This window comes from Peromyscus maniculatus, chromosome 3 (assembly GCF_049852395.1).
Source record: "Peromyscus maniculatus bairdii isolate BWxNUB_F1_BW_parent chromosome 3, HU_Pman_BW_mat_3.1, whole genome shotgun sequence".
Lineage (NCBI taxonomy): Eukaryota > Metazoa > Chordata > Mammalia > Rodentia > Cricetidae > Peromyscus > Peromyscus maniculatus.
Window position 1 is genome coordinate 155706779 of NC_134854.1, and position 27493 is coordinate 155734271.

The following is a 27493-nucleotide window of genomic DNA, read 5'->3' on the forward strand; positions in this document are numbered from 1 at the left end:
GTAACCTGGAGAGAAAATGCTAATTCTGTCAGTGGACAGCTGTCAGCTCTTTCAAATTGGATCAGAAAAATTCCTTCCTTTACCTTTTAATTTTAAAAGATCTCTTTTGATTATTTTAAAACCATGTGTGTGTGTGTGTCTGTGTGAAGGCATGTATACATGAATACAAGTACCCTCCAAGGCCAGAAGAAGGCATCTGACCTCTCGAAGTTGGAGTTACAGACAGTTATGAACTGCTATGTGTGTGCCAGGAATAAAAACCAGGTCCCTTGCAAGAGCAGCAAGTGCTTTTAACAGATGAGGCATCTCTCCAGCCCCAAGAGTTCCATCCTTTAGAGATGCTTGCCATTGAACAGCTCCTTTCCTTAGAAGGGGCGGAGAGACACTGAGTTTTTCTCATACAGAGACCTATTTCAGAGCACAATGCTCTGGATTTCCAGGAGGGAAGGAGTCTCTTTAATGTGACTAGGATGTTACAGAAGAGCCATGAATATGGTTTAAGTTATGAACATAGATTTGTTATCTACCGGGTGTTATCGTCAACCTGTCTCCAATCCCCTGCGAACCTCCATTTACTCCTCTGGAAATAAGGAGAACAGGCCTTAACTTCTGCAGTCACTATGAAGACAAAGGAGTCTAATGAGAGTGCCAGAGCAATGATTGTCACCGAAGAAGAAGTGACCCATAAACACTTGTTCATTGACTTTCAAGGCAGGGCCTATAACTTGTTAACTTGTTTCCTTTCTCCTTTTCTCCTGCCTCTCCCCGCCCCCCCCCCCTTTTTTTTTTCAATTTGGTTTTTTGAGACAAAGTTTTTCTGTGTAACTCATCCTGGAACTTGCTTTGTAGACCAGGTTAGCCTCGAACTCACAGAGATCTGCCGGCCCCTGCCTCCTGAGTGCTGGGATTAAAGGTGTGTGCCACCACTGCCCCACTCTTTTTCAGACTTTTGATGACAAGGTCTTGCTATGTGTTCCTGCCTGGCCTGACATTGGCTTTGTAGCCCAAGTTGGTCTTGAGCTGGTGGCCACACTCCCATCTCAGGCTTCTGAGTGCTGGAGTCACAGGTATGTACCGCCACACCCAGATTATACCGCCTACTCCTCCTTGTGTTTTTTCTCAGGTAGACCAAGCCGACCTTCAGCTCCCGATCCGCGCAGTCTCCCTAGTGCTGAGCAAACAGGTGTGTGCTACCGTGCCTGGTTCTTTCACTTCCATTGTTAAAGCCTTAGTATGGATAAGCCGTAGTATGTGGCTTGGCCCACTGTATAAGCTTGGTAGCTGAGTTCAGCGACCATGTGGCCAGCAGTAGAGGACATGCAATCTGGAAAGGACTTGGGACCGTTCTGTGGTCCGGAGGAAGTTCTGAAAGGCCTCGGGGTAAAGTCTTCACTTGTGGGATGGAAAAGGAGATAAGGGGGATGGGGCACTGTGTCTCTATGTGTGGTGACCCGGGGAAAGCCAATCCACAGGGTAAAAACAGGGAGGAAACGGGCAACTGGAGGGCTTGGTGCCTGCATGTATGAGAAGAATGGGGCCAATGATGCACTACTTTAAAAAAAAATGCTCTTTGTAATTTCATCCGCTCTCTGTGTTCACCTTTGAGCTATCACCTGCCTCTTGCAGCATTTCAAGTCACTGTTTCCTGGTCTTATCTGCGGGGGGGGGGGGGGGGGGGGGTTCACTCTGTCCAGTTGATCCATTTGATTATGAAGGAGGATCCCTTGTTGCTAAAATAATGTTTCCCTTAGAAACACAAGACCTTACCTCCACCTGATTTCTTAGTTTTCTCTCCAACCCTGGGTCACATGAGATGTCAACAGACATGCTTAAGTGAGTGCCAGAGTAAGGTAAAGTGGGCAGGAATTAAGAATTAGGTGTGGTAACAAAAATTCACCAAGACCAGCGCAGGCAAAGAGACAATGTATTGAAACTCTGCAAAAATGCAGTGAGTAGGTTCCCAGAGGCGGAATCTGGCTTCTGAAGGGGCTGGGATTTTTTTGAAGAAGTTACTTGGTCTAATCACCTTGGGACTCCTGTGTGGGCCCATGACTGACTGAGGGGATGAACAGGCCTCTCACTGTCTTACATAGTCAATTTTACAGTTATGTTGTCTCTCTTGAGACCGGCCATTTGTGTAAGGCCCTGAGACTGTTAGTGTTGTAAAGGAATGTAGCCCAGAGCAGCAGGCTGGGGAAACGAGCCGATACAAAATTGTACTTCAGAGCTGGGCGGTGGTGGCGCACGCCTTTAATCCCAGCACTCGGGAGGCAGAGCCAGGCGGATTTCTGTGAGTTCGAGGCCAGCCTGGGCTACCAAGTGAGTTCCAGGAAAGGCGCAAAGCTACACAGAGAAACCCTGTCTCGAAAACCAAAAAATAAAATAAAATAAAATAAAATTGTACTTCAGAAGGACCTGTATTTGGACACAGAGAGTCTTGTGACCATGGAGGGAGGTGGACATGGTCTGGCCCTGAAGTCGGAGAACAGTTGGAGCTAGAGGACCATGCCATGGAGACTGCATGTTAGAGCCACGAGGAGAGTGCTTTCCCATCGAAACCTGGAGAGGAGCAGCATTCGGAGACAGGGCCAGGAAGGGGGAAAGCAGGCCCTCACGTCCAGAGAGGAGCCACATCAGGAAAGACAGCCATCGTGTATAACATGGTGGGAGTCCTGAGACAGAGCCCCCAAATCTCTGGGACAAAGGGCATTTCTGATTTCTACAGCTTTTCAAAGGTGTGGAGATTTTCCACACCACATGCTTTAGTCTGGCCTAGCACATACGCCAAGCCTGGACCTTGCAGCTGCGAAGGAGATGCTGGGCTTCCCACATCACAGGTATGAGGAAGAGAAAGAATTGCCAGAGGCTGGAGTGGGCCGTGCCTGATTCCTGAGACCCAGAGAGTGGCAGCTAGAGGGTCTGGGACCCAACAATTCACACCTGAACTCTGGATGCCTTTGTACAGCACCGTGGGTCAGTTGCGGAGTGGCTGTGGGCCGATGCTGAAGTGTGGGGATTTCGCTCCTCTTTAGAGCTCTTTTCTCTACATTTTCCATTGCTGGTGGAGCTGCTCAGGGGATCTAGAATCCCCCAGCGGGAGTCAGTTAGCCATCTGTGCGCACCTGACTGACGTGGGGACATGAGCAACTGTTACTTCCGCCCTTACAACATTTGTCTAGGTAACGTATTTTAAAGTCATTAAAGATCTCCGTCAGGAAAATGAAGAGTAATAGTTTCCATGTGTGCTGAGCGTGTGTTAGAGTTGGGAATGTAAGGTTGATAAATGAAGACTAACCAGGCCCAGTGACGCACAACACTATGCCACCCCAGGACTGCGGAGGCAGAGGCAGGAGGGAAAAGACGGGGATTTAGCAGGAGTGGAAAGAGAGGGGGAAGAGGAATGCAGGGAATCGTTGCTTTGCATTTTACATATTCTGCACTAAAACAAACAACCCCTCAAGAGCCATGAGGATGTATTACTTTGAAAAACTTAAAATTTTCGTTTTTATTTGTCTTTTCCCTTCCCTTCCTTCCTATTTTTTTTTTTTTAAATAGCTATTTTATTTTTGTTATGTGTGTGCAGGGAGCGGGTGCTGGAGGCCAGGGAGGGAGTCAGATCCCCTTGAGCTGGAGTCACAGGTTGCTGTGAACCACCTGACCTGGGTGCTGGGAATGAGCCCTGGTCCTCAGGAAGAGCAGCAAGCGCTCCTAACTGAACCGCCTCTCCAGCCCCTTCATTTCCCTTTTTCTTTTTCTTTATTTTTTGAGACTGAGTCTCACTATGTATCCCAGGCTGTCCTCAAAAAAAAAAAAAAAAAAAAAAAAGTTCTGGAGATCCTCACGCTTCTGCTTCCCAAGAACTGAGATTAGAGGTGTGCACCAAGCCTGGCTGGGATGTGAAAGGGTAATAAAACTTTTTCAGGAGATGAGCCAAATAGGCAATTCTGTCAATGTGCAAAATACAGAAGAGTGTCTGTGCCTTGGTCAGGAACTGTGTGATTTTGTGGCTCGATTGTAAGGTGGTGGATCTTGGGACAACTCAGGGAAGGCAGGCAGGGTTGAGAGACGCAGTGGAACGCACTGGATGCCACAGCCAGTCTGGTATTTCCTCTGCTGGTGAGGGAACTACAGAGCATTTGGGGCAGCTTGATTCCGTTGCGTCTCAGAAGGACTGCCCTTGTGGCAATGCGTCGTGGCTGCTGGAGTGTGGAGATGGCAGGGAGCTGGACGGTCTCATCAGAGGCCTACAGCCTTCACAGGCTCCCTGTGTAGAAACTGATGTTCCCAAGATGGCAATGAGAAGAAAAACTTTAGCCACCTCCCTGGCCTGAAGTCAGCCATACAACACCTCCTGAGAGCTGGATGTACCCGTCCCTGGAGATGCTGATGGGGCAGCTGGCAGGGGACTGCAGCGGGAAGGCCGGCTTGGACAGCCGGACTGCGGCGGGAAGGCCGGCCTGGACATCGGGACTGCGGCGGGAAGGCCGGCGTGGACAGCCTGCCTCTCCTCCTCATTCAGGAGCCTACTGTGGCTGCGTTTCATTTCATCTTGCTAGATCTTTCTACAAACTATTTTTTGGGCCGCTTTTCAGGACATGTCTTAGTTTTTAACACAATTCTTAGCAGCTTTTCTCCACACCCTTTAATGGTTCCCTCGGTGTTTATGAGTATTCTTTCAGTTTTTCCCCTTTGCTCTGCTAGTTCATGTAAGAAGTTAGGGATTTTCTTCCTCCTTTTACTATTAATACTTTAAAAAAATAATAAAATGGAAAACAATGAGCACTTCTATGCTTCTAGCCTCCTGCTTTCTAGGCTCACACCCATTGGCACCCTCCCTTGGAGACTTATTAGCATCCCGTGTGCTCCTGTGAGGAGGAGCCCTCAGAAGCCAGTCTCTCCAGAGCCATTGTTTCCTCCTCCCCTCCCTCCCCTCTACCCCCTGGTTGCTAGGCAACATAGCTCAGGGACAGAGAGCTTCCCATTTTCCCTTGTGTAGTCTGGCTAGGCATCGGGCCACGTGCTGGAGGTCAATGATGGCCATACCTCACCCCGGCATAAACTTGACCCAAGAAGGGAAACACTGCAGGCCTTCAGTGGGTGAAGCAGGGCAGTTCCCGGTCCCTTCACACCCAGGAGGCCACGTGGTTCCTGCCTCGAGGCAGGAGAGCTCATAGGCGGAGCAGTGTTGGGTCAGTGTACTTGAGGAATTGAATTGAATTTCGTCCCCCTCCCTCCACTGGCCTTCCACTGGACCTGCGGGGGAATTATCACCCTTGACAAGACAGAGAATGGCAAGCTCACAGATTAGTGGAGGTTGGATTTTTTTTTTTAAGGTGGAGTCCGTTTCTCTAATGCTGAATCACTCAGATGTGACCCAGGACTCTCAATACTGCACCCCCCCCCCCCAACCCCAGGAGTGGGGGTTGTTAGGAATGCTGACACCAAGTCCTTCTCAGACCACCAGAAGAGAATCTGCCTTCTGTCACAGTGGCTGGGTGGTTTATTTGAGAGCACGTTACATTTGAGACCCACTGATCAAATAGCCTATTATTGACTTGGTGAGATTGAGCACATGGCTGTCAGCAGTCTTCTGCCTTTCCCTGTTCACTGGTAGTGGGTGTGTAAATGCAGAGACTACCTCGGCCGAACCTACCCCCGGCGCACTTCTCTCTCTGTCCTTACCTTATCCTGGTGTGAGACAATTATGTTTAGTTATCTCACTTCATCTGATATTCCAGGGGATCATGAAGCATGGATTCTAGAGATCAATTTTATTGATAAGGAAGTGACCTATTTGCTCGAGGTTACCAGCCTAATTAGTTTCACCCATGTAATTGCTGAATCTCTGAGTTTCCAACTTCCCTGTGTATGTGAGTCAGACCATAACTTTTGGTCCTTTAAAACATGAAGCTCAAAAAAGTAATTATTAAAAAAAAAAAAGAAGGGGAAGAAGGAGGCAGAGGAGGAGGAGGAGAAGAAAGAAAGAAAGAAAGAAAGAAAGAAAGAAAGAAAGAAAGAAAGAAAGAAAGAAAGAAAGAAAGAAAGAAATCAGAAACATAATGCTGCGTTTGGTTTGAGTCATAAATTCCACCACGGAGGGCTGAAATAAGGACTTTTTCCTGAACCTCTGCGAAGATTCCAGTAGGTTGAGAGGCCCTTTTTGAACAAGAGGTTACATGGCTTGAGTTTCAAAGAAAAGAATGTTGAAAGAAATCTTCCAGATGAGAATGGTCTCCAGATGTGAACATGGCTCTTCCAGATGTGTGGACAAATGGGGCGGGAGAAATGGGGGAATCAGATGCCTCACATGTCTGCAAAATGAAATGGAAAAATCTCTCTCAGCCACAGGGGAAAGTAGGACAAGAGGAAGAGAAATGGCGCCCGAGCTAAACTCTTCACTGAGGGCTGGACTGAAGGCTGAAGCAAAGTAGCAGTAGTTGATGCAGGCTGATATTTTAAAAATGCAGTATGCATGGAGGCCACACCTCACAGAGTTGTTGGAGAGTGCCTGTAGGAACTCACTGTTCTTAGACCTGAGCAGACCTGCTCTGGGCCTCTGGGAGGAGCCTCCCAGTCCAGAGCAGAGCCAGCCAGACAGGCTAAGAGAGACATAGTGAGAGGAGAAGGGAACGGAGCCCAGAATGCAGAAGGAGAAGGAGCCAGGAATCGCACAGTCCTCTCTTTCTTCAGTTTCTGAACCAGCAACCATTCTCTCTGGGATCACTGAGTTTGTCCTTTTACAATGGCTAGAAGGTCCCATGATTCTCAAGCTAGTAAATTGCAACCCACACAAAAAGAAGGCTGTGTGGCCAAGTCAACTTGGTTTGCCACATTTCTGCAAAGCTGAGCTGTTGCCAAGCTCCTGGCTGCATGCAATTAGCTGGCTTTATTTCTCCTTGCCAGGATCTTCTGCCAGATAATGGATCTAGGCTTTCACCGACCCATGTGACCATCTTCCCGACTTTTTCCATTAAGAGACCATCTCACAGTCCTTATTTCCCCAACACTCTGAAAAGTCCCTATTTTATTTACGCGCGCGCGCGTGCGAGGGAGAACATGTGCTTGTGGAAGTTAGAGTATAACTTTGGGAGTTTGTTCTTTCCAACACAGGATCTGGGGTTTGGCCCCAGGTCATCAGGCTTGCAACACAAGTATTTTTATGTGATGGGCTGTCCCACCAGCCCCTAACCCACATACAGCCCTGGCTGACCTAGACCTCACCATGTAGACCAGGCTGGCCTCAAACTCACAGAGATCCACCCATCTCTGCCTCCAAAGTGCTGGGATTAAAGGTGTGCACCACCATGTCTGGCCACCTCTATATTTTCAGTCAACATAATTAACACACTGCACTGGTGTGACTAGTGACGCGTGTTAACATTTTTATTTCTCTCTAAGGATCCTCAGGGGTTAAATGATTTGTCCAAACCAAACAAATGCATTGAAGTTGTGGGTCATTTGCATCATTAAAAATGTATACATGTAAATAATGCCTACACATTTATCACACACACCAACTGGTATAATCCCTGGTTGATATGCTGATAATACATTTAATAGTTGATTTGTTGTGGCTGGAGAGTTGGCCCAGAGGTTAAAAGCACTTTTTGTTCTTTTAGAGGACCCAGGTTCAATTCTCAGCACCCATGTGATCAGTAACTCCAGTTCCAGGGGAATCTGATGTCTTCTTTTGGCTTCCATGGCCACCAGACATGCCAGTGGTTTACAAACATACATGCAGGCAAAACACTCATACACATAAAATAAGAATAAATGAATCTAAGAGAGAGAGAAAAAAAGAAATAATTGCTTTGCTGAAAGAGTTAGGTAGCTGTTTTCTCTTTGGCTATTCAGAGACTAATTCTCCCTGAGATTTCTAGCCCAACACGTTTCTCAAGCGCCCCAGCAGTCAGAAGGCAGATTTTCCAGTTAGACGGCATTGAGATCTCTGGAAGGGTTGAGTTCAGGACCAGTATCTGTGCAGTGTCAGGGAGACAGATGTCATTGCTCTGAGATTCAGGCATCAGGAAGTAGAGTACTGTCTCCATCCACGGCATCATCACCATCTCCATGACTAGAAATTCTTCGTGCCCTTTTGTCCTTAATGTGAATGATTGTGAAAATGTGACTGAATCCTGAAGCTGCTGATGGCTTAAGCTTGAGTCTACACACGTGATTTTCTAGCCAGTGCCCACTTCTTAGTTTTGTAGGACTGATTCTGTCCCGGCTTACTAGAAGAATACATTACAAATTTTTATTATTCTTAAACTCACTTTGAATTGATTCAAGGCTCAGGGATTAAGTTGAGTTTAGTTCCACAGACAATCTTTGAAAAATACATATATTCATTCTGCTTTTTAACCATAAGCTTGGTGTGTTCATGCCTCTGAAGTGAACAGATTCCACATTTGTTGTGTATCACAGCAAAGGTGTCTTTTGTTCTTATAAGTTGGTTGTAGTTATTATTATTTGGAAGATTCCACAAGACCTGATGCTACCAATAGCTCACCTCACCTCCACACGCTGCACTGTCAGATCCTAAAGACTGCATTCAGATAAGCGTGTCTGCTCATGAGGGCTCATGTCTTCTGTTTCTGCCCCCTGCCCCCCAGCTCTGAGGTTGGAGAGAGGATGTTTTCATTGACCTGTTTCCCTGAGGTAAGTGGGGGGTCCAGCCAGATACAGTGCCTGCCTGAGAGGGGATTGTAGCTGTGTACTCTATAACTTGTAACCCCCAACAATGACTAAAGCTTAGCAAACCCAGCCCTTGTCTTTGGGGTCCAAGAATGTGATTTCATTCTGAATGCTCCTTCCTGCTCTCTGCCTTCAACTGTCTGTTGGGCTCAGCCCTGGACCTCTGTGCTTGGTATTCCTAAGCCTTTAGTGACTGGAGTAACAGTGATGCCTCAGGAAGAAACTGTTCAACCTGCAAGTCGATCTCTTGCATGCCAAGACACCACCTCAAATGTTAGCACATCACATGAAGTCTACTATTGCTTGGGGTGTGTGTGCCAAGTAACATACATGCATCACATTTATGGTAACCAGCTACCTATCCAGATGGGTAGTATCATCCCCATTTTTACATGAGAAAATGACTCAGGCTGAGTCCCTTGCTCAAGTCCCTGCAGCAATCAAATTAAACCCAGTCAATCTGACTCCAGGGATTCCCAGCTCTGATTCAGCTATAGCATCAAGAACGTCTGAAATGCCCAAGCCAATCTATTTTCATTCATTTTATTAAGAAAAACAATACTGCACATCTGACCGGGAGGCGGTATAATGAGGTGAAAGGATGGAGTCACAAGCAGAAACACGGAAGTCACCCAACCATACTAAAGGAAGCCCTCGGCTTGTAAAGAGACATTTCCCTGGGAGTGACTTTTGCCATTGTTGTGTGAACTTGACACTACCCTTTAAATTTGGTGGGTTGATTTAACCCTGTACCACAACCTGACCGAACAGAGTCCCTTCCTGGTTCATGACCCTGCTGCTGGAGAGGCAGATCTTTACCTGGTAGTCTCTGAGTAAGAAAAGGAAGAGCCAGAGGAGTCAGGGTGAGCCACAGCGGTGATGGGGACCTGATAGGTTTAGGGAGTCAGGGTGAGCCACAGTGATGGGGACCTGGTCAGCTGGGGAGTCAGGGTGAGATACAGCGGTGATGGGGACCTGGTCATTTGGGGAGTCAGGGTGAGACACAGTGATGGGGACCTGGTCATCCTTTGATCAGATGACTGAAAGTATGGAATTTCATTGTGACAGTATTTTTGGTAGAAAAAGTACAGACCATTTCCCCTCCAGGTTTTCTTGTGTACATCCTCTACCCCTGACACCTTGAAAAGCTACCAGTCTGTGCCACCGGAAGACCAATCCGCATGCTGTTTATGGTTAGAAATGTGTTTGGTTGTGCATTTGCATCCTCATTCTGCCTCTTCCTAGAAAAATAAGGATGTCTTTGCCATGCCTCTGGTACTCTGTAGACAGGCACTCTGTAGACAGTCAGACATTCTATAGACAGACAGACACTCTGTGGACAGACACACAGACACTTTGTAAACAGACAGGCACTCTGTAGACCAACAGACACTCTACAGACAGATAGGCACTCTGTAGACAGACAGGCACTCTGTAGACACACAGACACTCTGTAGACACACAGACAGGCACTCTGTAGACAGACACTCTGTAACCAGGCAGACAGGCACTCTGTAGACAGACAGGCACTCTATAGATAGACAGGCACTCTGTGGATAGACAGGCACTCTATAGACAGTCTGGAGGAAATCAAAGCAGTATCTTGAAACCTCAACACCTCGAGTCACCAGTACAACTCTAAAGTCTACCTCAAGACATAGTCTTCAGGAGGAAGCATGGGAACTTTTCCTAGGGCATCAAGACCATTATAGGATCCAGTGAGACGAGAGGAAAAGTATTACATTCTGAGTCCTCAAAACAAGTTTTTAGAGAAGCGCCTTCTCGTCCTTCACTGATGACAAACAAAAGGGATGAAGACACGCCCCCTTCTGAGCTCCTCTTTGCCCTCCCACGCTTTATTCAATGTGGTCCCAGGAGGGAGGCAAGCTCGTCCTATTCCTCACTTGTATGCACTGCTCGCTCAGGGAATATGAGCAAACATCCTGTCATCTTTATCATGATGTATTAATTGTCTTCCCAGCTGACTCTACAGACACTGTGGTGTTTATGAAGATAAGATGGTACCCATGTAGCGTCTCTCATCATGAGATTTCATGGCCGAGTCACCTTCCCCCTGATTTGCAGAGGTGGAAATAAAAACCAGGAGAGGTCACTAGTTGAAGACGTCACCGGCAGAACAAGCTGAATGTTCTGCTTCCTTCTGCTTTGGCCTGTGACCAGGCAATGGACTCCATGTGTGAGCCTGGCCTTCAGCCCCGACCCTCAGTACATGGCTGAACGGTGATGGGCACAGATAGCCAGTCTGAAAGCAGAAGCAGGATGAGGGAGTCAAACTATTGGACTAGCAGCAGCTCCAGGTCAGTTACCTTCCTTCATCATGAACAGTCACCCTTTGCCGGTCAGGTGCTGCACTTGGCATCAGGAGACAACACAAGGGGTAGGCATTCGACACACTGAGCACAGGAGAAAACAAAGTAGGACAGGGATAACTGAGCTCTGCATAAGCGCCAAGTCACTGAAGACCGATGTAGAGAACGTCACCAAAATGGCAACGAAAAGAGGATGATGGGAACTCTGCAGGGAAGGAGAGCCAATGTCATGAGTTGTGAAGGACAATGTACTAATGCTTTTCTCATTTTTTTTTTTTTTTCCGAGACAGGGTTTCTCTGTGTAGCTTTGTGCCTTTCCTGGAACTCACTCAGAAGCCCGGGCTGGCCTCGAACTCACAGAGATCCACCTGGCTCTGCCTCCCAAGTGCTGGGATTAAAGGTGTGTGCCACCACTGCCCGGCAGCCTTTCTCATTTCTTAAACAAATATTTGGCAAGAAGCAGGTGGTAGACATGGCAGCGGTTGGCACCGTGGCTCCCACCAATGGGAATGTGAGGTGGCTCCTTATATCCCAGTAGCAGTCGGGAAGCAGGGGGCTCAGCCAGAACCCAGGCAACTCTGTTACCCTCCAGCATGCCACTTCCTTACCCCCGAGCCTCGTGTTCAAAAGTTTCCACAACTTCCCTGAACACTGACACCAGCTGGGTTTAAGCACACGAGCCCGTGGGGGACATTGTGATATGACATCATAGTCATGTCCCAACAGTTAGGTGGAAAAGGCCTGGTTCAGAGACAGGGAAGCCACAGAGAAATACCATCCTAAGACAATGGGGTAACAGTCTTCTGGTGAGTGAAGGACTAGGTAGGGAAGGCATCTGCAGGCTGGTGAGATCGTTCAGTTGACCAAGTGCTTGCTTTGGAAGCACAAGGATCAATGCTGGATCCCCAGAACCCATGCAAACAGGTCAGTGGGTGACGGCACATTTGCTGTCCCAGTTCTGGAAGGGAGAGATAGGGGCGCCAAGGCTTGCCGAGTAGCTAGCCTAGCCGACTTAGTTCCAGGCCACTAAGAGACCTTGTCTAAAACAAACAAACAAACAAACAAAAAGAAAAACCAAAAAATAAAACGGAGGTGGATGGTACCCCTGAAACAACAGTGAAATTGCCTTCCGGCTCCTCCATGTATGTGTGCAGACCGAGTATACTCCTAGCCTTCGGACCGTGCTGTGCTGTGCAGCTGTGATGACCGTGAAGAAGGGCGTGTGGGGTGGGGCAGGCAGTAGGGAGCCATGGACAGATTCAGAACCACATAGGAAATGGCCCTTGAAGCTGGTTGTTCTCGGTAACTGCGTGTGGCGCGAGTTAGCACAGAAGATAATCAAAACCAAACCAAAAAAAAAAAAAATCAAAACGAGGAACGAGATACTCATAGCTCAGCATTGAGAACCTTAGAAGCTGAAACAACCTTGGATACTTCTGTAGTGATGGGGGAAAAGACCCCCAGACAGGAGGAAGGAAAAATAGTAATGAACTGAGCTCGATCAAGAAAAAACTGTGGAGCCGGGTGTGGTGGCGCACACCTTTAATCCCAGCGCTTGGGAAGCAGAGGCAGGAGGATCCCTACCAAAAACAATAAAAGGTCCAGCCTTTATTGTTTGCTCCCAGGGTCCTCGGAAGAGTCTACCAACCAGCTGAGGATTCTAATCTGAGGGATGTCAAATGAGTCTAAGCACACTGAGTTCTTCAGTCCATTCACTTTATTCTTCTCAGTCAGTTCTATCTACACAATTCTATCTTTTCTGTTCTCACACCTAGCTCTTCTCAGTCCCTTCTGCTCTGTCCCTTCTGCTGTCGGTCCCTTCTGCTGTTCTCTCGTCTCTATCTAGTTCTTTCCATCTCTGTCCTCATCTTCATTCTTCTAAATCCATTCTCCAAATGCTCTAAGGGAACCAGTATGTGTATGTATGTATGTATGTATGTATGTATGTATGTATGTATGTATACACACACACACACACACACACACACACACACACGCAGTAATTCTTTGGCAAAGCAATGCAAGGCTTGATGTTTTCAGGGTCACAGAGAGGGGTGATAAGGCTCCACACATAAAGCAATAATTGTCAGCCTCCAATTACAACCCAAAAGGGGAGTGACTAAAAGGGAGTTCTCTGGTAGGGTCAGCTAAAGGCTAAGATCAATCAGGGAATTAATGTGCTCAAACTATAGTCTAGAAATGCTAGGTAGAATGTTAGGGATCGATAAGTCACAAGAAAGTAAACTGTCTTTGGTGCCGCTTTTCTATCTCGTCCCGGCTGCAGCTGCTTTCTGATAGGGAGGGGGACATATGCTAGGTGGCTAAGCAACCTATGTCAGAGCATGTAGCATTTGGTTAGTAAAAGCACTTTCGCTCAGAGTAATTGCTGAGGAGAAAAATCTCGGAATAGCACCTGGCTGAGGAAGAATTAAAACTTAATTTGTACAAGAAAGAAGCTTGGCACCTATCACCTGTCTGGCCTTGTAGGCAATCTCCTGGGGTCAGTGGGAAGTACCCACCTTAACTCAGTATCTAGCAAGTGGCTAAAATATCATCTCAGGAATGTGAGCAGTAAATCTCTTAAGTCAGGGTCTTGTGTAAATAACCCGGGATGAAGGTAAGGAGTTGGGTATTTAATTGCTAGTGGTTATTTTCTCTTATCTGCAAGGGAGATAAGCTATGTTTATCTGCATTTGTCCTTGGTTAAAAAGGTATCTTAGCTGAAATACCTTTGTCTGGAGCATGGCCCTGGCCAGATATATGTTAATAAAAATAAACACATCTGGGGACAGCCATCCGATTACCCCAAATGTGTAGGAAGAGTTGTGCCCAAGATTGAGATGTAATCATGAGATTACATGTACACATAACATGGAGATGCACAGTAAATGGGGAGAATCATAGCTGTTATTACACAAGAAGTTTACAACAAGAGATAGCCAGTTCATTCAAAAGTCAGTAATTCCATAACGCCTTGCATGATGGTTTCCTCTAACGGAACCCTTAGTTCTGATAGGTTGACCTTCTGAACTCTAATTATCACTGCTGTATACTCCATGGACTTTTGCTACCAGTGACTCTCAATAGATCCCTGTGAGTTTTTTTTTTTTTTTTTTGGTTTTTCGAGACAGGGTTTCTCTGTGTAGCTTTGCGCCTTTCCTGGAACTCACTTGGTAGCCCAGGCTGGCCTCGAACTCACAGAGATCCGCCTGGCTCTGCCTCCCGAGTGCTGGGATTAAAGGCGTGCGCCACCACCGCCCGGCCCCTGTGAGTTTTAAGCCAGCCTGGTTTACAGAGTGAGTTCTGAACCTGAAATTCTATATAGTGAAACCCTGTCTCAAAAAAAAAAAAAAAAAAAAAAAAAAGAAGAAAGAAAGAAAGAAAGAAAGAAAGAAAGAAAGAAAGAGAGAAAGAATAATGAATACAGGATTGGAAGAATAACTTTTCATGAACTTTTGTTGTTTTGTGGTAGAGCAGGGTGCTTGAATCAGAAGGGCTCTTAGTTCAATCCTTGATTTTATCATTCAGAAAAACAAGGCCCAGGGAGGACAGTTGTGTCCCACAGAGCAGTGAAGTTTTGGTAGGCCTATGCTATATTTAGAAAATAGCAAATATAGTTGATGTCTTAGACACAGAAGTTCCTGCAATATGTCCACAAGATGAGTGGAAACAGAACCCTGAGGTCTGACGTACGACCTCTGCATTCTGATTTCAAAATCGTGACCTTGCTCACCTCAGTCCCCACAGACCTCAGTTGACAGTAAACTGTTCAGCAATGGGGCATCCAAAAGCTAAAAGAGTCCCAAGAAAGCCACCACATTCCAAAGAGTTGGAAACCGCTGTAGGCCGAGGGCAGCGGGACCCTGTAACAGCACCCTGCTCCCGGATCACCAAGTCTGGGAAGAGTCCTCCTGCTGGAGCCACTGGCTCCTTTCCAGGACGTCCCACTCTGGTCTTGGTTATCTGGCTCTTGCCCAGACTTACATCCGTTTTGAACATTGTGATTACCCATGATGCCTCAGCCAGCACCATGTCTCTACACCACAGTTTGTCGCAATAAATTAAAAACAAATTGAGACTCTCCCATGGACCGTGAAGGCATTTCATTTAGCTTCATTTGAAATACATCTTCAGGGCTGTGCTCTGCAAATCTGTCTGACACTATAAATATGTATGAGGTTGCAGGGGCCTCCTCCACCCTTGGAGAGGCCAGCTCTGGGATGAATAGCAGGCAGAGAGAATTTTAAGTGCATATCCTGTTCCACCGAGGCGGACTTCTCTTCCCTTTGCTTCTCCCTTCTCCTTCGCTTCCTCTTGCTCACCATTCTCCTCCCAACCCAGCAGAAAAGGAATTGCTTGGAGGCACAAGTCTGGCGGAGTCAATTTCTGTTTTCCTTTCTTAACGGTGTTGCAAAACCTTAAAACTGTAAAGGAATACCAGCCTCCCCCAACGCACAAACCCAGGTCTGCTTTGGCAAACAGGAAATCATCCCAGGGCTGTGGGCTCCTGAGCCAGGAAATGGGTCTTTGCTGCCCTGGCTACCTTCCCCACGGGTTCTTCCTGGCCATTCAATACAGTTAAAAATAGTAACGAGCAAAACCAGAAGAAAAGAGGGGATGATTTCATTGTCTAGCCACAGATTTGGGTGGTTGCAGAGGGAGCTAATCCTCTGACTGGGTATAATGAGAATTCTTACGGGGTGAAGGCTGATCCCCTTGGCAAAATTTCAACCCTGGGTATCTATCTCCCAGAAGCCAGCCTATGCCAGGAAGGAGGTCAATCAAACAGGGCTGCCTGGCCATGCATGTACACCCATGGGCACTGTAGGGGAGATGAAATCCCAGACGCCCATTGCCTGTGTGTAGTGCATGTGGTGCATGGGAACCATTTGGCTTATAAGGCTAGGAGAAGAGAAAAATGGTTTCAGAAGGCATGTGAAGGCCACAGACAGGGAATAGACGAGAAATCAATTTTTATCACGAAGTGTTCTGCTCTATTGCCCGCTGGGAGTATTAACACCCCACCAAAGTAGAGGTTAATTTATAATGATGGAAAGATTAGCATCCTCAATTTATGGCCCTGGTCCTAGATTTTGACAAATTTGCTACTCTATCAGGTAAGTGGATTTTAAGGTGACTTGTGTGTACTAGGAATCTTCCAAAATGTTGTCAAGATTCAGAAGACACAGAAAGTATGTTAGGGGTGGGGGAGCTTAGTGGGTCCAGAGCTGGTTGCCCAAGCAGGAGGACCTGAGTGTGAATTCCCAGAGTCCATGTAAAGCCAGGCATGGTTGCACACATGTCTGCAATCCCTGGGCTCCTGCGGGAGGTGAGAGATAGAGAAAACAGAAGCACAGTGAGCTCGCAAGCCTGCCAGCTGCCATGTGCATGGACTGCAGTAGGACCCTGTCTCAGGCTGGGTGGAGCCGGAGACTGGCGCCTCAGGCTGTCCTCAACCTCCACTTGTACACCATGGAAAACAAGTGTCTGGACTCTCACGGGAGTGCGCGCGCACGCGCGCGCGCGCACACACACACACACACACACACACACACACACGAGTTTTTAAAAACTATAAGATCTCTATATCATCTTTGAACACAGTATCAGCCAGCTTTGTGTTACTGTAACAAAATTTCCTGAGACAATTTACAAAAGTTTCTTTTGGCTCACGTTTCTGGAGGTTTCCATCCATGACTGGCTAGTCCGGTGCTTTGGGTCTGTGATGAGGCAGGACTTCATAGCAGTGGTGCACAGCAGAGAAAAACTGCTCATCTCATGCTTGGAAACAAAAACTAGCGGAAGAGGAAGGAGCTGTGGTCCTGCTATCCCCCTATAAAGCACAGAACCAATCACTCCAACTCTTCTCCATAACATGGATAGCATAACATATCTTTAATACGTGGCCTTGGGCAGGTATTCCAGATCTGAGCTATGACAAAGGCTTTTGCAGTTTAGATAAGGAGAGAGAACTCAGCAGAGGCAAACTAGCCACAAACATAGTGACTATGATCCAATTAACAATCGCTGTGCACTTATCACACACATACTGCTTTGGGCCCTCCAGGGCACATCTTAAGCATAGAACTGAGAATAAATGCCTACCCTCCTGTAATGTAGGAGACTGCTGTAGGTAGTATGAAGATGGAGCATGTACGGTCTGCCGGGGTAGAGAAAGTTCTAAGGAAAGAAAGATTGGGAGAGGAGTCCTGGGAAGAATCAAGGTTAGGTAGGTGAGGGTGGACTTGGGATGCTGTGCAGTGCCAGAGCATTTCCAGTCATGCACAGGGTGTTGAGTTCGATCCCTAGTGCTGAAACACACATACACACACACACACACACACACACACACACACACACACAAATAATAAATTTAAAAACCTGCTAAGAATGACAATCAGGAGGGTGAGGAGAAGGCTCAGTCAGTAAAGTGATTGCCACGAAGACCTGACTTCAAAACCCCAGTGTCCATGGAAAAAGCTGGGAACTGCAGCATGCAGCTGTAACCCCAATGCTGTGGATCCCTGAAATTCACTGGCCAGCCAATCTAATATAATTGATGAGCTCCAGGTTCGGTGAGGAAGCCTGCCTCAAAAAAAGAAGAAAAAAAAGGAAAGAAAGAAAAAAGACGTAGAGAGATTGACCTGGCCTCTACATGCCTGCACAGGTGCACAGACTCACATAAATATGTGCCTATAACACACACACACACACACACACACACACACACACACACACACAGAGAAAGCAAGAAAGGAAAGTAGTACAATGGGTGGCCAGTATAGAAAACTTCTTCTGGAGAGGGTGGTATGAATAAAGATGTGAAAGTCACAAATACAGTTGTCCTCAAAGTCCCAGGAGGACCGGTTCCAGGGCATCTGATACACCAATATCTGCGGATAATTAAGTCCCTTACACAAAACAATACAGTATTTATGTATAACCCATGCAAGCCTCTCATATGCTGTATTTATTCACTTATTTATTGCTTGATTTCCTGCTTGTTTACTTTGTTTGTCTGAGACAGGCTCTCACTATGTAACTCAGATTGTCCTGGAACTTTCCAATTACTCCAGACTGGCGTCAAACTCACAGAGACCATCCTGCCTCTGCTCCTGAGTGGAGTGCTGGGACTAAAGGCATGTGCCACACTCCCAGTATTATGATTATTTAACCATATTTCTACCCATAGCCTTGAACTCATGATGATAATCTTGAATTCCTCCTACTTTGGCTCCCCGCCTTCCCCCAAGTGCTGGAATTATAGATATCTATCAATATATTCTGCTTTGCCTATACTTTATTTTTAATTTTCCTTTGTGTGTGTGTAGGCCATATGTGTGGGTGCCTACAGAGACCAGCAGAGTCCATCAGATCACATGAAGCTGGAGTTACAGGCAGTTGCCCTTGTGAGGCACCCGTATGAGCGCCGGGAACCGCACTTGCTCCTCTGGAAGAGCAGTGAGCACTCTTAACCCTCGAGTCATCTGCCTAGTCTTATATACTTTAAATAATCTTTTTTGATAATTTGTAAAAAATAAAGTGTAAATTTTATGTGCCCCATACTATTTTGGAATAATGAAAAGAAAAACAAAACAAAAACAGACCTCTGTATGTGAGGTACACTCTACTCCCAATATTTTCCATCTGCAATTGGTTGAATCTGTAGGTCCAGAACTTGTGGGTACAGAGGGTTGACTATACTAAAATTATATAGTTCAGCTAGGATAAGTACTCCTTTAAACATTTTTCTTACTGAATTTATTTATTTTGTGAGGTGGGGGATGCCATGACATGTACTTGGAAGATGAAGAGAACGTGGCAGTCAGTTCTTCGCTTGCAGTATGTGGGTCCATGGCTCAAGCTCCGGTTACTTGACTTCGAAGCAAGCCCCTTTACCCTGTAAGCTATCCCTCAAACCCAAGTTTTTATAATCTTGCGGGAGCTGGGAGACTGCTGCAGGGGAACAAGGTAGGGAGAATCTTTGCCTGAAGCGAAGGCTGGCCTCCCTGTGTGAGTTCCCAAAGAGCCACCCCGAGAGTCATGAGCTGAAGGATAAGGGATGAGTATTTGTTTTTTCCCAAGTCCGCTGCATCCAGATTTATTAAAGATATTTTCCATAAACAATCACGGTTTTTCAGGCAGGACATGGGCAGACAATCATTAACAGTATACAAGAACTTCCAAACTCCCCTCTTGTATAGACTACCAAAATCAGAAAGCCACTATAAAACCTGATGAGTCTTCATTCGATGCTTTGAAAAGGTGGAGAGCTTAGAGTGAGGGCCGACAGTTCACACTGAGGATGTTTTTAACAACTTTTCACAAGCCGACCCTGACTTTCAGGAAACCAAACAAACACTGCAGAATTATCAGTCTGAGGGTCCACAGTCTTTTATAAAAGGAACCACTGCTCTTTTGAGGACACAATGATACCACTGCAAAGTCCAGATTGCCCAATAGACCAGCAAAACCAATTTTGGGGGTCAGGTTCCAACAGGTCTCTGGTTTGAAGGGAGCTAAGTCTATGTTGATGGTCTAGGGGAGGAAGACACAAAAATGAATTTAGAGTTCCCCACACCAGGCATTTTGTGCCATGGTGGCCACATATGTCAACACCAGAACGTCTCCCCTGAGAGCCAAGAGAGTCTTTCAAAATCATCAGGGAAAGATGTTTTCCAACGTCAACCATCACCAATCCAGCTTGGGAGACATTGTGTCAGTGAAACAAGTTCCTCCCCCCTTCCCCCCAAAAAACAATGACGTGTTCTGTGTGCTAACAACACAGCTTTAAAAAAAAGTAAAGTAAAATTCTCCATTTTTATGAAATTTGATAAAAACTAGGCTTTCAAACGGTGCAGTCTTCAGAAGTACACAGTTATAAAAATGCACACAGCTCACTTGGCGTCTCCAGCACGGTCAGCTTTTGTGCCTCGTCTGTTCTGGTGTCTCCATTTTCTGCAGGATTGTTCGCATCCTTACCAGCATCCACTTCCCCCTTCTTCCCGCTGGGGACCTTCTCCTTCTTTGCAGGGGCCTTTTGAGGCTTGGGCGCTGGCTGTGGAAGAGCGGGTTTGGGAGACAACCTTGCAGATCTTCCCTGTGGCTCGCCCTTCACCTTGGCTTTATCTCCTCTAACAACCCCTTCGGCCTTTCTTTTGGGCATGGCGGAGGGACGGTGCTGACCGAGGGGATGCAGTGGTGCGTGCGCGGGTTTGGTTCATGGGGGTTTGGTCCACACGGGTTTGGTCCACGCGGGTTTGGTCCACGCGGGTTTGGTCCACGTGGGTTTGGTCCACGCGGGTTTGGTCCACGTGGGTTTGGTCCACGCGGGTTTGGTCCACGTGGGTTTGGTCCACGCGGGTTTGGTCCACGTGGGTTTGGTCCATGCGGGTTTGGTCCATGTGGGTTTGGTCCATGGGGGTCATTCTCTCTGCTTCTTCCGCGTACTCTTAATAAGATGCAGATCCGTGAATAGGAAGAGGAAATCATACCAGAGTGAGACATCATCTAAACCCCGAAAGCCGGAAAAGCTTTGTCTGGTTAAAGGAAAGAACGAGAGGAGCAACATTGCTGCCATTCACATGAACAGTCAAACATGAACTTTAGCCCAGGGCATGAATGTGGCCATGCATTGCACACCCTAAAAGGGCTTTGTCTAATTACCCCATTTAGGGAGATACACAGGCATCCAGAAATTTCTAGTGACATGTGGCTGTCCCCATCAGTGTACCTGGGGCAGCACAGGTGTGGTGTCTCTTACTCTAGCAGTACTCCTGGGAGAGGAGTCTGGTCAGAAGGCAGGGCTGTGTCCACAGCCAGAGGGATTTGGGTTCAAGTCCTACTTGGTCACGTCCTATTTTGTGACCTGGTGCCCATTGACATCCCTGAGCCTCAGTTTTCTCCTCTCTAAATTTAGAGCATTAGCTTATTTTTTAAAACAGAAAATCCAGGGTGGTTGTAGGTGCGCACTAACCACTAAGCAAGGCACACCTATTATTACCATCACCATACAACTATGTGAAATAAAACGGTGGCTACCTAGTTGTTGTGAAATCCTGTCCTAGGTGGCGGGGATGTTAACATCAGTCATCACAGAACTCTCAGCCTGGGGCAAGTGACTCAGTGAGGGACATAGAAAGGTTAAGTGATGCACACTGGAGCTTGGGGCGGCAAAGGAATAACCCTTTAAGGAACTTGGAGGTGACTTCTGGGCCATGGGGCCTCTAGAAGAGGCAGGTGGGACTGTAGCTAGAGTTTCCCTGCCTTGCCCACAGTCAGGACAAATCTTTGTCACCCGCCAGTCCCACAGCCGCTCAGACCCAACCAAGTAAACACAGAGACTTATATTGCTTACAAACTGTATGGCCGTGGCAGGCTTCTTGCTAACTGTTCTTATAGCTTAAATTAATCCATTTCCACAAATCTATACCTTGCCACGTGGCTGGTGGCTTACCGGCGTCTTCACATGCTGCTGGTCATGGCGGCGGCTGCAGTGTCTCTCCGCCTCAGCCTTCCGCTTCCCAGAATTCTCCTCTCTCCTTGTCCCACCTACTTCCTGCCTGGCCACTGGCCAATCAGTGTTTTATTTATTGACCAATCAGAGCAATTTGACATATAGACCGTCCCACAGCATGGGACTGAGCAAAGAGTAGGTCTGAACGAGACATCAGTCAAGGGTGATGAGCGGGAATCTTCCTTTCAGAATATACCCTGGAGATGGTGTCATTTAGGATGAACCTGGGGGAAAGCACTGAGACCTCTGCCCTCCTCCCCCTCCCCCTGCACCCTTTCTCTCCATCTCCTCTTGATCCTGACAGTCAGTACTCAGTAGCTATGTAAAAAATCTGATCACTCACTGGTAAACCGTGAGGAGTTTCGGTCATTTAAGACCGGCCTGATGAAGGTCTATAGTGAGTCAGGAAGGCCAGTGTGTGAGAAATGAAGCGTGGAGTGGGTGGTCAGAGGCAGTTGAGAGTTCATGGAACACGATGCAGGAGGGCAATGGACGAGAACACCGTGGGTGACGGGGAGGCCAGGTTCTCCTGCAGCTGGCGTATTTAGTTCCCGGGCACGGGTGTCCCTTGCTCATTACTGCCCTTTGGCCTTCCTTTCAGCAAGGGGCCATGTATTTCTGCTGCCCTCTGCAGAAATATAATTTAATCTGTATAATTTAGATTCTACATCAAGACGTTGACCCAGGCTTCTCTTCTCTCCCCCACAGTGTAACAAACAGGCCATTGAAATGCTTACTCACTCATTGATCATTGAGGCAGCTAACTAACTTCTCAGCTCTTGATCTATTTATAATGTTTATTAAACACTTACTATACTCCAGGCAGTGTGTCTTGCATGCATCATCTCGTTTTTTTTCCCCTCACGAACACTTATGATGCATGGTCTCATATTTGTTTTGCTGAGAAGGAAGAAGCTTTGGTGAGGGTATATAGCATGCCTGGCTCTCGCAGTTAGAAAGCAGTGGGGTCACCGTGCAAACTCAGCCATTGCCTCACACCAACATCTGTGCCTTAAACACGGTGGCATCAATATACACGCTTACTTAAATATTGACTTGTTTATGTCTGCTAAAGTGGGATCCTAAAGTATGGAGGTGGGTGGGTTGGGAGGAGTGGAATAGGGAGATCAATCTACTGACAGGACATTAGGGTTACATCAAAACATTTTTTGCCATCCCGTATTATTTCTATAAACATACTTTCAACTGTAAAAAGCATCAGCCATGCTTAGGCATTGTTGGGGACTGATGAAGATTTGGAGATAAACAACAGACAACCAAACCATCAATCATTGCGTTCCAGGAGCTTGCCATCTGATGGAAAGGGGGGTAGATGAGTAAGGGCATGCTGGCTTTTCTCTGTGATCAACAGAAAGGCAAGTGTGCTCAGGGGCTTTGGAGCAGCCACCGAGAGGCAACCGACCCTCAAAGCAGAGGGTGTTTTCTGTGGAAGCAGGTTCTAGACTCAGCATTACACTCCAAGCCATGGCCAATGGTCCAGCCTCAGAGCAAGACTCTGACGGCTTGGAGTCTCAGGCTTGGCACAGAGAATGTTCTGTGCGGCTGGCTGATGGCATGGCTAAGACATGAGGGGGTGATGGATTGGTGGAAGTTGGGGCTAGTAAAGTCATTAAGGCCAGGCTATGAAAAAGTCTCCCCTAAGTGCCAGATAGTGGCCCACAGCCTGAAAACAATGGAGTACCACCGAGTTGCTTTCCATAGAGATTGGTGTAGCAGCTTTAGAAACCAGCTAAGAACAGAGGACAAAGGTCAGAGGGCTGGGCACACGCCTGCAATCCTACCGCTTGGAAAGGGGGGGCTGAGTCCAGCATGGGTTACATAGCAAATTATAGGCCAGCCTGGGCTGCCTAGTGGGGTGAGACCCTAGCTTCAAAACCAAACCAAACACAGCATCAGAATGGGGCCTGCAGTGGAAAGGCAGGAGAGCAAGTGAGTGTAGAGACCCTAGAATGAGCACGGATCAGGGCTGCAGGGCCGTTGACTTGTGTAGAGGGATTTCAACACCTAGTTCCTCTCCGTTCCAAACCAGGGGCTGTGTGTGTAATTACCGTGTGTTTGAGTTCAGGTTGGAATGTTCGTCTTGTGGCTAATGCCTTTTAGTTATAATTAATAGAGACTACAGTTATAGAGAGCCTATGTGGCAGGTATAGTTCCAGGTTCCTACCCCTGCTGTGGCATTTCCATTGTCGGGGACAGAGACTACTGCCTCCATCTTTATAAATGAAGAGTTTGAGGCTCAGAAATGTCAAGAATGGATCCAGAGTCTGTCACAGTGACAAGTCTGGGATTCACATCTAGCCCAGCATCTGTACTCACTTAAAAAAGTCCCCAATCGTTCTCTCTTCCACCCACACCCTTGCTTTATAACTGTGTTAGTAATCTGGGTCATTTAAGAAATGCAGTTTTATACCCTCCAATTCTCACAATGAAGTAAGGCCAAAGGCTGTGCCAGGCACTGGAGCAAAGGCTTTGGAGTTCACAAAACAGTTTCTTCAGTTGGTAAAGAGCGTTGACTTTGGATGCCTGGTTCCCATGTGAAAATCCAAGCATGGTGGTAGGTATTAGTAGTCCTAGCACTGGGGAGGTAAAGACAACAGGACCGACCCCTGGAGCTCTCTGGCCAGCCACCCTACCAGAATCTATGAGCTACACACTCACTCAGAGAATGTGTCTCAGAAAATACGGTGGGAAGTGATAGAGTAAGATACCCAGTATTGACCTCTGACTTCTACATGTACCCAAACACATATTATACACACATGAGTGTCTGTGTGCATACACACACACACACACACACACACACACACACACACACACACACATACACACACACTTCCTTCTTTCTTATCCTCAGCTAGGTTCCAGTGAGGTGGGCAAGAGTCTTTATTCACACATTGGGCTTGAGAGCACTAGGCTCCACCTGGCCCTACCCTCGTGAGCTCATTCTTTGTCATTTTGTTTGGTTTCCTTTGCTTGGAGCCAGGGTCTCACTATGTATCCTTGGCTAACCTAGATTTGCTGTGTAGATCAGACTGACCTTGAACTCTGAGGTCTACCTGCTTCTGTCTGTCAAGTGTTGGGTTAAAGGCATGCACCACCACACCTGACCTTCATCTTCGCCTTTTTGTTTGCTTTGTTTTTTTCATGACAGTGTTTCACTGTGCAGCTCTGGCTGTCCTGGAACTCACTCTGTAGACCAGGCCGGCCTTGAACTTGCAGAGATCTGCCTGCCTCTGCCTCCTGAGTTCTGCAATTAAAGTGTGCACCACTACCCTGGCATCCTTTATCTTTTTAATAGTCTCTTATTGACCCTGCACTTGGGTGGCAAATGGCACCACATGACAGTGGTTAGTAAGTAGACTTGAGGACTGCATCACTCGACCTCCTTGTTATTTCTGCTTTGATGCCCAGGCCAACCCATTCAGGAAATGCCCAGAACCTGCTGGGTGTTCAAAGATGCCTGACTCTGCCCTTGGGGAGCCTGTGGTAGGAGACGGAAGGTGAGAAGGTGTGGTGGGCATGGGCATAGCATCCTGGTTCATCGGGAAGATGACTCATCCAGCTATAGTAGGGTGGGGAGAGGGCGAAGGCTCCATGGAGGAGGTGACTTTTGAACTGGCTCTAGAGGCAGAGCTGCATTTCTTCCAGAGAGATGCCAGGGACGACAGTCATTGTACCACAGTTAAGTCCTGGCTCCACAGCCCTGTCTTAAGAACTTTACAAATATTATTTATCCGCTCCTCCCTGTAATAACGCATGAGGTGTCAGCTAGTATTATCCTCAGTTTATAGACGAGGAAGAGAGGGCTTGGAGAGGATTTGTGCCTAAGTGATATGACTTCAGCTCATTCCCTACCCCACCGCATAGAACTTGAGCAGAGCCTCAGAGACAGGAAGATGCCCGGTTCATTCATGGTGTAAGGTGGATGAAAGGAAGCAGGAAGGAGAGAGTGTGGAAGGTACATGGACCAGAGTGTGATGTGATTCCCGTGGTTTTATGTCCTTAGCAGAACTAGATAGTAGCCACACGGTCTGATTAGATCAGGTCTGTGTTTCACACGGATCCTGAGGGACAACACAGCAGAAGCCACTGAGGTCATTGTCCACAGGGTGCCAGGCTCAGAAAGCTCGTGGAGGACGCAGATCAGGGGGAAGGAGGGTCTCTCCTTGCCACAGGTGGCAAGCTCCCTGCCTCCACAGCCTCCCTGATGACCACTGCTCTGTGACAAACGATAACAACCCCTTATCTGTTGTTCTCTCTAATTTAAACAACTTAGTTAAGGTATTTCCCTCCTTTCTCTCCCTTCCTCCATGTTTGCCCTCCTTCAACCCAAATTCACGCTCTCCTCTTCTTTAATCATTGTTACACACACACACACACATAAAAAAAAAAAAAAACCATAGAAATACAAGGTGCTGAGTCTATTCAGTTTTGCTCGTGTTGTAGGTTTCTAGTGCTGCCCACTTGGTGGTGGATAACCAATCGGGGCTTGTTCCTGGAAAGACTGATTCTCCCTCTCTCAAAGTGCTAATTGCTTGCTCTTCATCTAGAAGTCAAACTCTGTGAGATTTCCCCCATCCACACCGGGATGCCAAACTGGTGTTGGGATGGGTTCGCGTCTCGTTTAGGCAGCCATGCTATCGAGGCTTCACGGGTGCAGCTTCCGTGACGTAGCTGGAAGGCCCAGTCTCACTTCCGCTTCCTCTTTCTTCCCTCTCGTCCGATATTCCTCGGCCTCGAGTGCAATGGTCTCCTACCAGAAGCTCCTTTGATGAGGGGTGACGATGTTATAAGCTGCACTTATCACACCGGGATGGGGCACAGGATCTGGTTTCTCTAGTTTTTGAAAAAGTTTTAGAAATCCCAAATTATATAAAGTTTCCTGATTTGAAAATATAAGATAGGGCTGGGGCTGTATATAGCTCAGTGGTATAATTTAACATGTGCAGAGTCCTGGGTTCAGTCCCTGGGACTGCTACCAAATATAATTTGTTGTTGTTTGTTTTTCAAGACAGGGTTTCTCTGTGTATCCCTGGCTGTCCTGGAACTCAGTCTGTAGACCAGGCTGGCCTTGAATTCACAGAGATCAGCCTATCTCTGCCCCCTGAGTGCTGGGATTAAAGGTGTGCACCACCAACTCTGCCTGGCCCAATTATAATTCTTAAAAGTAAGAAACTAATTTTAAATGCTTATTTTTTAGAAACTTTGACCAGCTGTAGTAGGGAGTATGGGTTTGGATAAATGGAGCTTGGGAACAAAGAAACCAGTGTTTGAGGCTCACTGTTAATGGTGTAGATAATGAAGGCTGAACCAATGTCTTGGCAGCCAGGATGCAGAGGGATAGTCCTGCCTGAGCCACATCTTAAATAAATTCATACTTGGTTGATTTAGACATGGAAAGTGTCTAAGTACACAGCACAAGTGATGGAGCCGTCAAATCATTTCATGTTTGGACAATTACTTATTGAGTATCGATTATATCCAAGTTATTGGCTGTTAAGACAGAGCAAAGAGTAAGACTCAGAAGCTTGCTGGGAAGGAGCAGAGCCCCCAGTGAGGAGGTCTTCTGGAAGCCAGCAGAGAGCTGTAGGGACATGTAGAGAGAACATCTGCCTTGTCTTGGGGAGCATGAGGTTAGGAAATGTCACACCGATAAATGGCGAAGTCCAGGTGTGAGAGAAAGAAAGGCCCTGAGGGGTTTGGATGCATGGAGCAGGCTCATCATTTCATCATTTCAGGCTGTGCAGCGCTGCCACCTGGTACCCTGTGATGCTTTAGTTTATGACATTTGACAGGCCAGGAGTCTTGTTTACTCCTTCCTTGTCACGTTTTTCTCCTGTCCTCATCAAAATAGTTAGCCTCGGTGTGCTTATGGGTGCATCTAGAGGATGCTGTGCGGATGCTGATGTTACTGCCATCTGAGGTGCTGTGA

At 47.1% G+C, this 27493-nt stretch overlaps 1 protein-coding gene and 1 pseudogene across 1 annotated transcript in view; one reads left to right on the plus strand and one right to left on the minus strand.

Annotated features, from left to right (window-relative positions):
* Positions 1-27493, plus strand: part of Emp1 (epithelial membrane protein 1) — a 75248-nt gene that overhangs the window by 4271 nt on the left and 43484 nt on the right. The window contains exon 2 of the mRNA XM_006976520.4: positions 1124-1183. The gene's annotated coding sequence lies outside the window, so the exon portion shown is untranslated. The remainder of the gene's footprint in view (positions 1-1123; positions 1184-27493) is intronic.
* LOC143272256 (non-histone chromosomal protein HMG-17 pseudogene) lies at positions 11168-20190 on the minus strand (annotated as a pseudogene).